This window comes from Prosopis cineraria, unplaced genomic scaffold (assembly GCF_029017545.1).
Source record: "Prosopis cineraria cultivar Desert tree isolate PC_DT_omini unplaced genomic scaffold, ASM2901754v1 PC2220, whole genome shotgun sequence".
Classification (NCBI taxonomy): Eukaryota; Viridiplantae; Streptophyta; class Magnoliopsida; order Fabales; family Fabaceae; genus Prosopis; species Prosopis cineraria.
Window position 1 is genome coordinate 1 of NW_026557545.1, and position 11,586 is coordinate 11,586.

General features: G+C 35.5%; 1 long non-coding RNA gene across 1 annotated transcript; it reads left to right on the forward strand.

Annotated features, from left to right (window-relative positions):
• Nucleotides 1–6,626: 6,626 nt before the first annotated feature.
• LOC129301579 (uncharacterized) lies at nt 6,627–8,326 on the forward strand. Its single transcript, XR_008591044.1, has 3 exons — nt 6,627–6,904; nt 7,565–7,630; nt 8,180–8,326. It is a non-coding gene; the product is annotated as an uncharacterized LOC129301579 (long non-coding RNA).
• The last annotated feature ends 3,260 nt before the right edge of the window (nt 8,327–11,586 follow it).

Below are 11,586 nucleotides of genomic sequence, written 5' to 3' on the forward strand. Positions count from 1 at the left end.
TTTAAAAAATTTATTTAATTACAAAATTAATTTTATCGTTATTTTCTAAATAATATTAGCTTTCTAGTGATATGATTATTTTGTAGGATAGAGTAAATATTTTGATTAGGATTTTTCTATAGGATAGTTAATCTGATGATATGATGGATTAAAAATATAGGTTAAAATTCTTAGGATATAGTAAATATATAGATAGAATATTTTCTTGAGGTTGAAACTCATGTTTAAGAATTTTTGAGTTAAAATCTAGATCTATATGGTTGAATTTATGTGGAATCTGAGATGTAGGGGTAAACCTATGATTATTAAATATTTATTTAAGTATGAATAGGTATTTTGAGGTTATAGAAAGGTGATTTGAGGCTTCAGGATAATTTTAAAATTTAATTTATTTTTGGACGTATTTTAGAATATAGAAGGATGAAATTGTGATACTAGAAGTGATTTGAGGATAAAAATAGTTATTAGGGTACGAGAATTTTAGAAAAGAATTGGGAAGTTAAATGCGGCATAAATCTTAAATTAGTGTTAATATGGATTATAGATCTAAGACTTTCTAACTATTTAAATTAGAGTTATTTATTTTAATGTAAAATTAATATAGTATTGTGAAATAATTATGTAGATTATATTGACAAAGATAGTGGTGAAAAGGAGTTGTGAAGGGGAACTTGTTATTCAAGACACAAGGTAACATTATTAATGTGTTGTGATGGGTGTGTTTGTGAATGGTTATGTGTTGTTTTGTTGTTTGGAAAAATTATGAATTATTGAAAATAAATACTGTTATATACTTCCGTGAAATCATTGCCAAGTGGGTTAAAAATTTATTTTTGTTTATCATGATGAGATATTATTGTTCGGATATATTTTGTTTGGATATTTGAATGATGCATGACTTGTCAGGGTATTTTAATGTATGGTGTTAATGGGAATTTCTGTTCGGTTAATTATTACCACGTGGTAAGCCCTCATTGGACCCAATGAGTGGCGTGTCGCTTGGTCCAACTCACCTTTGGCCGGGTGATTTGGCGTCCGAGCATGGTGAAAGGAGGATATAAGGTGCAGTCATGCAAATTAAATACTTGTTCGGTTTGTTTGGAAATATTGTTTGATTAAATGTTTTGTGTGCCCACTTAGCAATCGCATGATTAGTTACAATCGCATGCATCATTACATATTAATTTTTGGTTACTGGGACTTTTAAGTCTCATTCCCCGTGGTTAATATTTTTACAGGAGCGAGAGTCCGGCCGGAGAAAGCACCAGAGGTGTAACTATGGTGTATGAGACACCATCTTTTACGTTGCCTCTTATTTTAGATTATACAATGTATCTTGTGCCAACTTAGGACATATCTTCTTTGGAAGCATGTAAACTTTAATCCTTTTTATTAAAAGTATTTATTTGACCAAGAGGATTATGTTGTCTTCTTGATTCATGACCTAATTTAAATATCATGCCATGAGGATCTGTCTGTCCCTCATGGTTCTAATTGCTTTTTTGAGATGTTTTAAGGCCTGTGGTATATTGTCTTGGATGTATCATGGTAAGAAAATTCTACCATGATAATGTTTTTAATAATTTGTAAAAAATCGGTTTGTATTTGAGGGTGTTACATATTGGTATCAGAGCATTATGTTTCGAGCCTCTATTTTAGTAACACTTATTTAAATTTTTGTTTTAAACTATTATTTGTGTGATTTAATATGTATTTATTATGTGTGGTGCATTGCATATAGTCGGTTGGCAATATACATTGTTATGGTGCTTCTCATTGTATGGCCATTATATAGCTAGGCTAATTTTATTATTTATATCTTGTATCCTTTAGGAAGGGAGAGAAAATGCCTGTTAGTTGCAGTAACTTAGGATCCCAACATGAGCACCCCACCACCTCCACCGCCAAATGAGGAGCCTGATTTGGCGGAATTGAGAGTGCTTGTAAAGACGTTAACAGACAAGGTTTAAAAATATGAACGAGAGTTGACGGAGCTAAAAAAATAAAGTTCGCTGAGAATGGGATAGGGCTCATATTGAGAGTCATGTAGGGGAAGGCAGTTCCTCACATTCCGAGGGATTATGAGCTTAGAAGGGAGGAGACTAGGTAAGAGGAACAGAGAGCCCCACCGACCATTATTGATGTGTGGGAAACTGTTAGGAAGTTTAACCCTCCCATGTTTGATGGTAACCTTAAACCATCTGTGGTAAAGGAATAGGTGAAAAGACTCGAGTCCATCTTTCGAGTAGTCACATGCACCAGTAATTAGAAGGTGCAAGTAGCATTAGTGCTCCTAGTGAAGGGAGCAAGAGATTGGTGGGAGACAGTGGGACCCAATGATGATTCGACACTCACATGAGAGGAGTTTAAGGGAAAAAAAAATTTGTTCAGGCATTACTTTCCATCAAAGTTAAGGTCTGAGAAGGAAGCTGAGTTCCATGCTTAAGCAAGGAAACCTATAGAAGGACATATTCATTGCTAAGTTTCAGGAGTTATCTAGATACTCCACATACTTGTAGTATAGGGATGATTCTGAATGGAAGGCTAAGCGCTTATTGGAGAAGGCTAGACCAGAATTGAGGGAGCAAGGATCTGAGAGCTATTGATGAGAATGATGAAATGTGCATAAAATTACAAGTAGTAGCTCACAGTAAGAGGGAGGTTGAGAGAGAGAAGAGGGGGTATTCATATAGTAGACCACCAACCTATCCCCAACCCACAGGAGGCATTATGAAGAAGAACCATCAAGGTTCGAGTAGCTCATGGAACCAGGGAAGGCAGAAGGGTCCATTTCAAAAGGGCCAAGGACAGAGGAGCTATCATAGTGGTTATCACGAATCATAGAGGGGCCCAACAGTATCTACCCCTGCTTGAGTACAGTGAGCTCTCAGCAGTGCACTAAATGCGGGCGCCGTCATTTCAGACAGTGCTGGGTTTGTTACATTTGTGGGAAACCCGATCACATTGCAAAGTTTGTGGGGGACAATCAGGACTCAAATACAAAAAACCCTTCCCAGCATCCTACTGTATCTGGCCATGTGTTTTCCCTTACTCAGGAGACACGATGAATTCCCAGATGCCATTAGAGGAGATCTGTGAGAACCGCTAAGGCATGCCTTAACCTAGTGGTCGAGTTTAAAAATAGGAAAACAACTATGGACTTAATTATCCTACCACTGAGAGGTATGGATGCAATTGTGGGAATGAATTGGATGGCTGCAAATGGTACTATCCTAGATTGTAGAGAGAGGTATGTGTCTTTATCTTCTTTGTCGGTGACTCCAGTCGAGACTCAAGATCATGTTTTCTTATCGGCGGTGCAAGTTGATAGATATATGAAGAAGGGTTGCCAGGCCTACATGGTTTTCTTCTCTATCCAAGCTGAGATTGATGAAGGCGTGAAGAATATCCCTATTGTCAAAGAATTTGCAGATGTATTTCCAGACGAAGTTTTCGATTTACCCTCGAAGCGCGAGGTAGAGTTCTCAATTGAATTGGTACCTGGTACAGGGCCAATTTCTAAGGCTCCTTATCGAATGTCCCCCTTAGAGTTAGCAGAACTGAAAAAGCAAATTGAAGAGCTACTTGAGAAGGGTTTCATCAGACTAAGTGTTTCACCTTGGGGATCTCCAGTTCTTTTGTGAAGAAGAAGGATGGAAGCCTTCGATTGTGCATTGATTATAGACAATTGAACAAAAGTAACCATCAAGAACAAATATCCACTTTCGAGAATCGATGATTTGCTAGATCAGCTTGTGGATCCGCAGTTTCTCGAAGATTGACTTAAGGTCAGGGTATCACCAATTGAGAGTAAGAGCGGAGGATATACTTAAGACAGCATTTCAGACGAGATATGGGCATTATGAATTCATGGTGATGCCGTTTGGACTTACAAATGCTCCTGCGGTATTCATGGATTACATGAATAGGATCTTTCGACCCTATTTAGATAAGTTTGTAGTAGTAGTTTATTGATGACATTCTTATTTATTCAAAGGATGAGGAGGCTCATGGTGAGCATTTAAGAATCGTCTTGCAAGTTTGAGGGAAAATAAGCTTTATGCAAATTAAGCAAGTGTGAATTTTGGCTCCAAGAAGTAAAGTTTTTGGGCCATGTTGTGTCCAGAGATGGAGTTGCGGTGGATCCTAGCAAGATTGATGCAGTGATGAAGTGGGAACAGCCAAAATCTGTGACGGAGATACGAAGCTTTCTAGGTTTAGCAGGTTATTATCGTCGCTTTATTAAGGGATTTTCGCAAATTGCGATGCCCTTAACTAAGCTGACTAAGAAGGATGCCCATTTATTTGGACTGACAAATGTGAAGCTGCTTTCCAAGAATTGAAAAAGAGGTTAACCACTACTCCAGTATTGACTATTCCTGACCCTGTGGTGCCGTACACTCTGTACACTGATGCTTCTTTAAAGGGTTTAGGATGTGTTTTGATGCAAAATGACCGAGTGGTTGCCTATTCCTCCAGACAGTTGAGACCACACGAGGAAAATTACCCTACTCATGATTTGGAGTTAGCTGCAGTTGTGTTTGCTCTGAAGATATGGAGACACTACTTGTATGGATCTAAGTTTCAAATCTTCAGTGACCATAAGAGCCTGAAGTATTTATTTGATCAAAAAGAGCTTAATATGAGGCAGCGACGATGGATGGAATTTTTGAAGGATTATGACTTTGAATTACATTACCATCCGGGTAAGGCTAACGTGGTAGCTGACGCCTTAAGTAGGAAGACTATTCATGCTGCACATTTGATGGTTCATGAATATCATTTGTGGAACAGTTTTCATGATGTTCCAGTGGATGTGATTGAACATCAAATGGCCGCACTCCAGGTAGCAGACTTTGAGAGCAAATTTTGGGAAGATCTCAGAGTCTCACAGCAGAGTGATGACTACTTGAAGAATATAAGGAAGGAGATAGTGGTAGGTAAAGCCCTAAATTTTACCATCTCTGATGGACACAGTGCTGAGATATAAAGGTAGAGTTTGTGTACCTAATGATCCAAGATTGAGGAATATCCTTTTAGAAGAGGCTCATAGGAGCAAATATACAATTCATCCTGGTATAACTAAAATGTACCATGATTTGAAGTGAGGTTGGTGGTGGCCAGGAATGAAGAAAGATGTAACCGAATTTGTTTCTAGATGTTTAACGTGTCAGAAGATAAAGATAGAACATCAGAAGCCAGCTGGAACACTGCAACCGTTAAATATTCCAAAGTGGAAATGGGATGATATTTCCATAGATTTCATCACTGGATTGCCAAGAACACCCTCAAGTAAGGATGCTATTGGGTGATAGTAGACCGACTCACCAAATCGGCTCACTTTTTGGCGATCAAGTTTACCTCTACATTAGAGAAATTTGCTGAGATATACATTAAGGAGATAGTTAGACTTCATGGTATACCCTCTAGAATTGTGTCAGATCGTGACCCAAGGTTCACTTCAAACTTTTAGGGTGCGCTACAGAAGGCTATAGGACCAGACTGAGTTTTAGCACCGCATACCACCCCCAAACAGATGGACAAACAGAGAGGACGATCCAGACTTTGGAGGACATGTTGAGAGCTTGTGCCATTGAACTACCAGGTAGTTGGGATAATCATTTGCCATTAGCTAAATTTGCTTATAATAACAGCTATCATTCTAGTAATGGGATGGCGCCTTATGAGGCCTTGTATGGAAGGAAGTGTAGATCGCCTTTGTGTTGGACAGAATTAAGTGAGAGGAGTATCATTGGTCCAGAAATTGTAGAGCAGACCACCCAGAAGATTGCAATGATTAAGCAAAAATTGCTAACAGCTCAGAGTCGACAGAAGAGCTATGCTGATAAGAGAAGACGGCCGTTAGAGTTTGAAGTAGGAGATCATGTATTTTTGAAGGTTTCTCCGGTGACAGGCATTGGTAGATCCATTAAGGCAAAAAAGTTGACACCTAGATTTATGGGCCCGTATGAGATCTTGGAGCGAATTGGATCTGCTGCATATAGAGTTGCATTACCTCCATAGATTACAGGTATCCATAATATGTTCCACGTATCACAGTTGAAGAAGTACAACCTGGATCCCTCCCATGTTATTGAACCTGAAGAAGTCGAATTGAGGGAGAATTTGACCTTTAGATCCGAACCGGAGCAAATTGAGGACTTTAAGGACAAACAACTATGCAATAAGACCATCCGACTCGTGAAGGTGATTTGGAAGGGTGGAGCCTTAGGTGATGCTACTTGGGAAACCGAGGAGAGTATGAGGCGAGATTATCCACATTTATTTGCTTAGGTACATAGTTTCTATGCTTATCTATTAAATTTTGAGGACAAAATTTCTAAAAGGAGGGGAGAATTGTAACATCCTGATTTTTTTATATAATAAAGAAATTGTGGAATTTAGGTTTTGAGAAAAAAAATGATAATAATAGGAATCTATATTATTTGAGGTTATTTAGAAATAATATTATGGTTAGGTATTTAATTATGAATTTAAAAATTTAAATTTAAAACCACATAAGCAATATTTAGTTAAGATATAATACATAAATAATTTTTTTATGTATGTGTTGAAAAAAAAAAGAGAGAAGGTAGAAGGAACAAAAAAAGGGGGTGGAAGGTTGTTGTTTCTAAGTCCCACATTGGTTAGATGAGGGAAGAGAAGAGGTGCCTTCATGTATAAAAAGGAGGGGGTGTGTGCATTAGGAAGCATGAGAGGCTAAGATGCAATTTAGAGAAAATTGCAACTTTTGGCCCAAAGGTTTGAATAATTAAATTCAAACCTATAGTTTTTTTTAATATAATTTTGGGACTCACAATCCCATTTTTATATTATTTTTCTCTCTTCCTCTCACGTTGCTCGGCGTTTTCTCACAAGGGAGGATTATTTTCTTTTTCTTCAGGTATGTTCTAACTTTCCTGTTTAGATTAGCATTTAAAAATTTATTTCATTACAAAATTAATTTTATAGTTATTTTCTAAATAATATTAGCTTTCTAGTGATATGATTATTTTGTAGGATAGAGTAAATATTTTGATTAGGATTTTTCTATAGGATAGTTAATCTGATGATATGATGGATTAAAAATATAGGTTAAAATTCTTAGGGATATAGTAAATATTATAGAATATTTTCTTGAGGTTGAAACTCATGTTTAAGAATTTTTGAGTTAAAATTAGATCTATATGGTTGAATTTATGTGGAATCTGAGATGTAGGGATAAACCTATGATTATTAAATATTTATTTAAATATGAATAGGTATTTTTGAGGTTATAGAAAGGTGATTTGAGGCTTCAGGATAATTTTAAAATTTAATTTATTTTTGGATGAATTTTTAGAATATAGAAGGATGAAATTGTGATACTAGAAGTGATTTGAGGATAAAAAAATAGTTTATTAGGGTACGAGAATTTTAGAAAAGAATTTGGGAAGTTAAATGCGGCATAAATCTTAAATTAGTGTTAATATGGATTATAGATCTAAGACTTTCTAACTATTTAAATTAGAGTTATTTATTTTAATGTAAAATTAATATATAGTATTGTGAAATAATTATGTAGATTATATTGACAAAGATAGTGGTGAAAAAGGAGTTGTGAAGGGGAACTTGTTATTCAAGACACAAGGTAACCATTATTAATGTGTTGTGATGGGTGTGTTTGTGAATGGTTATGTGTTGTTTTGTTGTTTGGAAAATTATGAATTATTGAAAATAAATACTGTTATATACTTCCGTGAAATCATTGCCAAGTGGGTTAAAAATTTATTTTTGTTTATCATGATGAGATATTATTGTTCGGATATATTTCTGTTTGGATATTTGAATGATGCATGACTTGTCAGGGTATTTTAATGTATGGTGTTAATGGGAATTTCTGTTCGGTTAATTATTACCACGTGGTAAGCCCTCATTGGACCCAATGAGTGGCGTGTCGCTTGGTCCAACTCACCTTTGGCCGGGTGATTTGGCGTCCGAGCATGGTGAAAGGAGGATATAAGGTGCAGTCATGCAAATTAAATACTTGTTCGGTTTGTTTGGAAATATTGTTTGATTAAATGTTTTGTGTGCCCACTTAGCAATCGCATGATTAGTTACAATCGCATGCATCATTACATATTAATTTTTGGTTACTGGGACTTTTAAGTCTCATTCCCCGTGGTTAATATTTTTACAGGAGCGAGTCCGGCCGAGAAAGCACCAGAGGTGTAACTATGGTGTATGAGACACCATCTTTTACGTTGCCTCTTATTTTAGATTATACAATGTATCTTGTGCCAACTTAGGACATATCTTCTTTGTGAAGCATGTAAACTTTAATCCTTTTTATTAAAAGTATTTATTTGACCAAGAGGATTATGTTTGTCTCTCTTGATTCATGACCTAATTTAAATATCATGCCATGAGGATCCTGACTGTCCCTCATGGTTCTAATTGCTTTTTTGAGATGTTTTAAGGCCTGTGGTATATTGTCTTGGATGTATCATGGTAAGAAAATTTTCTACCATGATAATGGTTTTAATAATTTGCAAAAAATCAGTTTGTATTTTTGAGGGTGTTACATATCTTACTTGACTCAATGGTACCAGACTTCGCCTCAACTTCGTTAAGGTGGTAGAGGTTGGAGGTTCGAGTCTGGGGAGGTTCCAAAAGACCCCCGTGAGGGTGGGGTGAGGAATAACCACTGTACCACCAGTGGGAAAGCCGGCAATCATGTGGTGACATGGTGTTGTCCAGCGCCTGGGAAAAGACCCTGGAGAGGCAGTGGTGACCCAGGAGGGCTGTTACAATTAGCACGTAAGATTCCTTTGAAAGACCATGGATGTCTACCATTACTCTCTCTTTAACCCTATACACTTGTTGCTATAAAAGGCTAACACCATATTCTCTTTTCAAATCTTGCCTTATGTCATTTGCAGACTGTCTATGCTAGATCTCAAGTCATCAATTATCATACAAGATTTTAGTTTGCATCTTTTCTTATAGGGTACTATTAGGTTGTCTTGTGCAATATGCATATGTTCTATCTCAAACTTTCTAACAGCAAGGAATGAACTTTTACTAACTTCATATACTCCAATATTCTAAGGACAACCTTCAACCACACAACATGCAATAATCTTCTTCTTATCATTCTTCACAAACTCATACGCAAACTTATATACCACACTATATTTGTATAAAGCTTGTCTAAATTTCACGGTGTGAGGAAATGTTTGCCCAACACCTATTAACACATCCTTCTACATTAAAGCATTCATCTCAGGCAAAGGCATAGGAAGACTTTCTATGGCTAAACTTTATGCTGTTGACAGTGGACTCATGCTTTGAATAGGAGAAGGTACATTGAAGCTTTCTATATTAAACTCCCATATTAGTGGAGAATGAGAGCTTCTATCTACAGGTGATACCATATGATCTAACCTGAAATTCACAAGTTATATTAAACATTTATCAACTTATATTAGGCTTATAATCAGGGTATATATAAGTGAACTTATACTTGTTAGAAATCCAAGAGTGATGGTTGTCTGGACTCTTTTACACCCTTACCAACATAGGCATGACTACTTTTATCATTCAACTCAATTAATTGTGCTACTTCTTTGTCATCTATGAGATCTAATAATATGTTTGTTTCATAACTTACTGTGTACTTTATGATATTGCCACTACTTTTAGGCCACACATCTATTAAGATCATATTTTTTAGTTCTTCAGAGTTCATCCCTTGTCTTATTAGTCTTTCACTTATAATCCCACCCTCATATCTTGTATTTCCCTCTAAATTGTTGACAAATTCACCTCCTGTATGGAAGATGCAAAATAATTGCTTTACAGAACTCGAATCCATAAGTAATCTCAACCTATATGTCATTAAAATATTAACTTCAATTACTTTATTAGTACTGGACAAACTCATAACTTTACAATAAGAATTGTAAAAATTAACAATATAACATAAAGTTTTTAACAACTCATTATACAATCACAGAAATTTCAATACCCAATAGCTTTGTATTTCTAAATTTTGACATTGACACTTTTCATCAACTAAAAGCACCAACTCTTTCAAGCAAATCGATTGATTCATCTTATGCTCATTCCTCTCACTAAACCTATACCTATACCGATACCCATACCCATACCCATAACATATGCATTTAATAGAAGGTGCTTTTGATTATTACAAATGAAAGTATTTTACCTCCATACAATTGATTGCTACCAAGTTGTCCTCTAAAGCAGTCCCTGGTTGATGCTGGTCCCGTTTCGTATCCGATCATTTTACATGGAGAAGAAAGAATCACATTATGTAAAGAATGTGTAACCAAATAGGAGGTGGGGAATAAATCTCATGGACTCGTAGGTGATGAACATTAATAGCCGCTACTCCTAAAGGTGAAGATCGAGAAATGCAAAACTACATATAGAGGTTTTTTGTTTTACAAGCATTTCTTCTTTTTATCATCAGCAGGTCATTTCTTTAATATTTGCATTGAGGGCAGCTTTGTCTTTTCCTCATCAAATTATTTTTAATTTAGTCCTAGGAGATTGAATTGAAATTTGCAATCTTTCAGGAGCCACATGAAGATATGTTGCTTCCATAGTCCTTAAATGAAATTTTCCCTAATTTCTTTTAACACTTTATAAACTCAAAATTTCAATCCAAACAAATTTAGAGAGATGAAAAAGAATTTCTCCACATCAATCTTTCACAAATAAAATGCCATGTTGGTTTTAATAAATAAATATGCGACATACACACATATAAACAATATTCAAGGTTTTTTTTAAAGATTTTCTATAGAAAATAAACAAATTCTACCATATCTTATTTAACATCACTAATCTTCTTTATCCCATTCAATTAGCTTCATTTATCAAACCTTTCATCAAACAACCATTATTACTATATATTGTGATGGTAACCATGTAGCTACAAAAATGTATAAGATTAAATGTGTAGACATTCATAACTTCATCCTTGAACTGATTAAAACGTCACATCTAACTAAATAATTTTCTCCCTTCTTCTTGTTCTTGATACCATCTCTTCTTTTTTGTTTTTTTGCAATCCTCTTCACCCAATAAGCAATGAACTTGGATTACGTAGCATTTATAGTACTTTACTATCGCAATACATAATCATGAATTGGATAAGCCATTAATCACAGGTAACTAATGTGTTTGACAAATTACGTTCTTTTTTTTTTTACTTCTCTCTTTCTCTTTCTCTTTCTTTCTTCTTCTTCTTGTTTTTTTTTTTTTAATTATTACAGAATTTGCAAAACCATATGACTGTTTATCCACATGCCTTACTCCTTGTAATCATGGACAATAGCCACGCTTCACGTGCTCTTCTTTACTTAGGCAGCACTAAAGATTAAATAACCCTTACAAAGGCAATATTCAGGGTATGACAAACTAGAAAACAAAACTACCACTGAACAGAGTTTGACAGCTAAAGTTCTAAAGTTCTATTATACAAAAAATAAAAGTTAGATCCATGAAAGAAAATTCAAATGCAAGTTCTAGAAATCATCGCATGTCATTCCTTCAACAATATTAGTTTTTCAACTC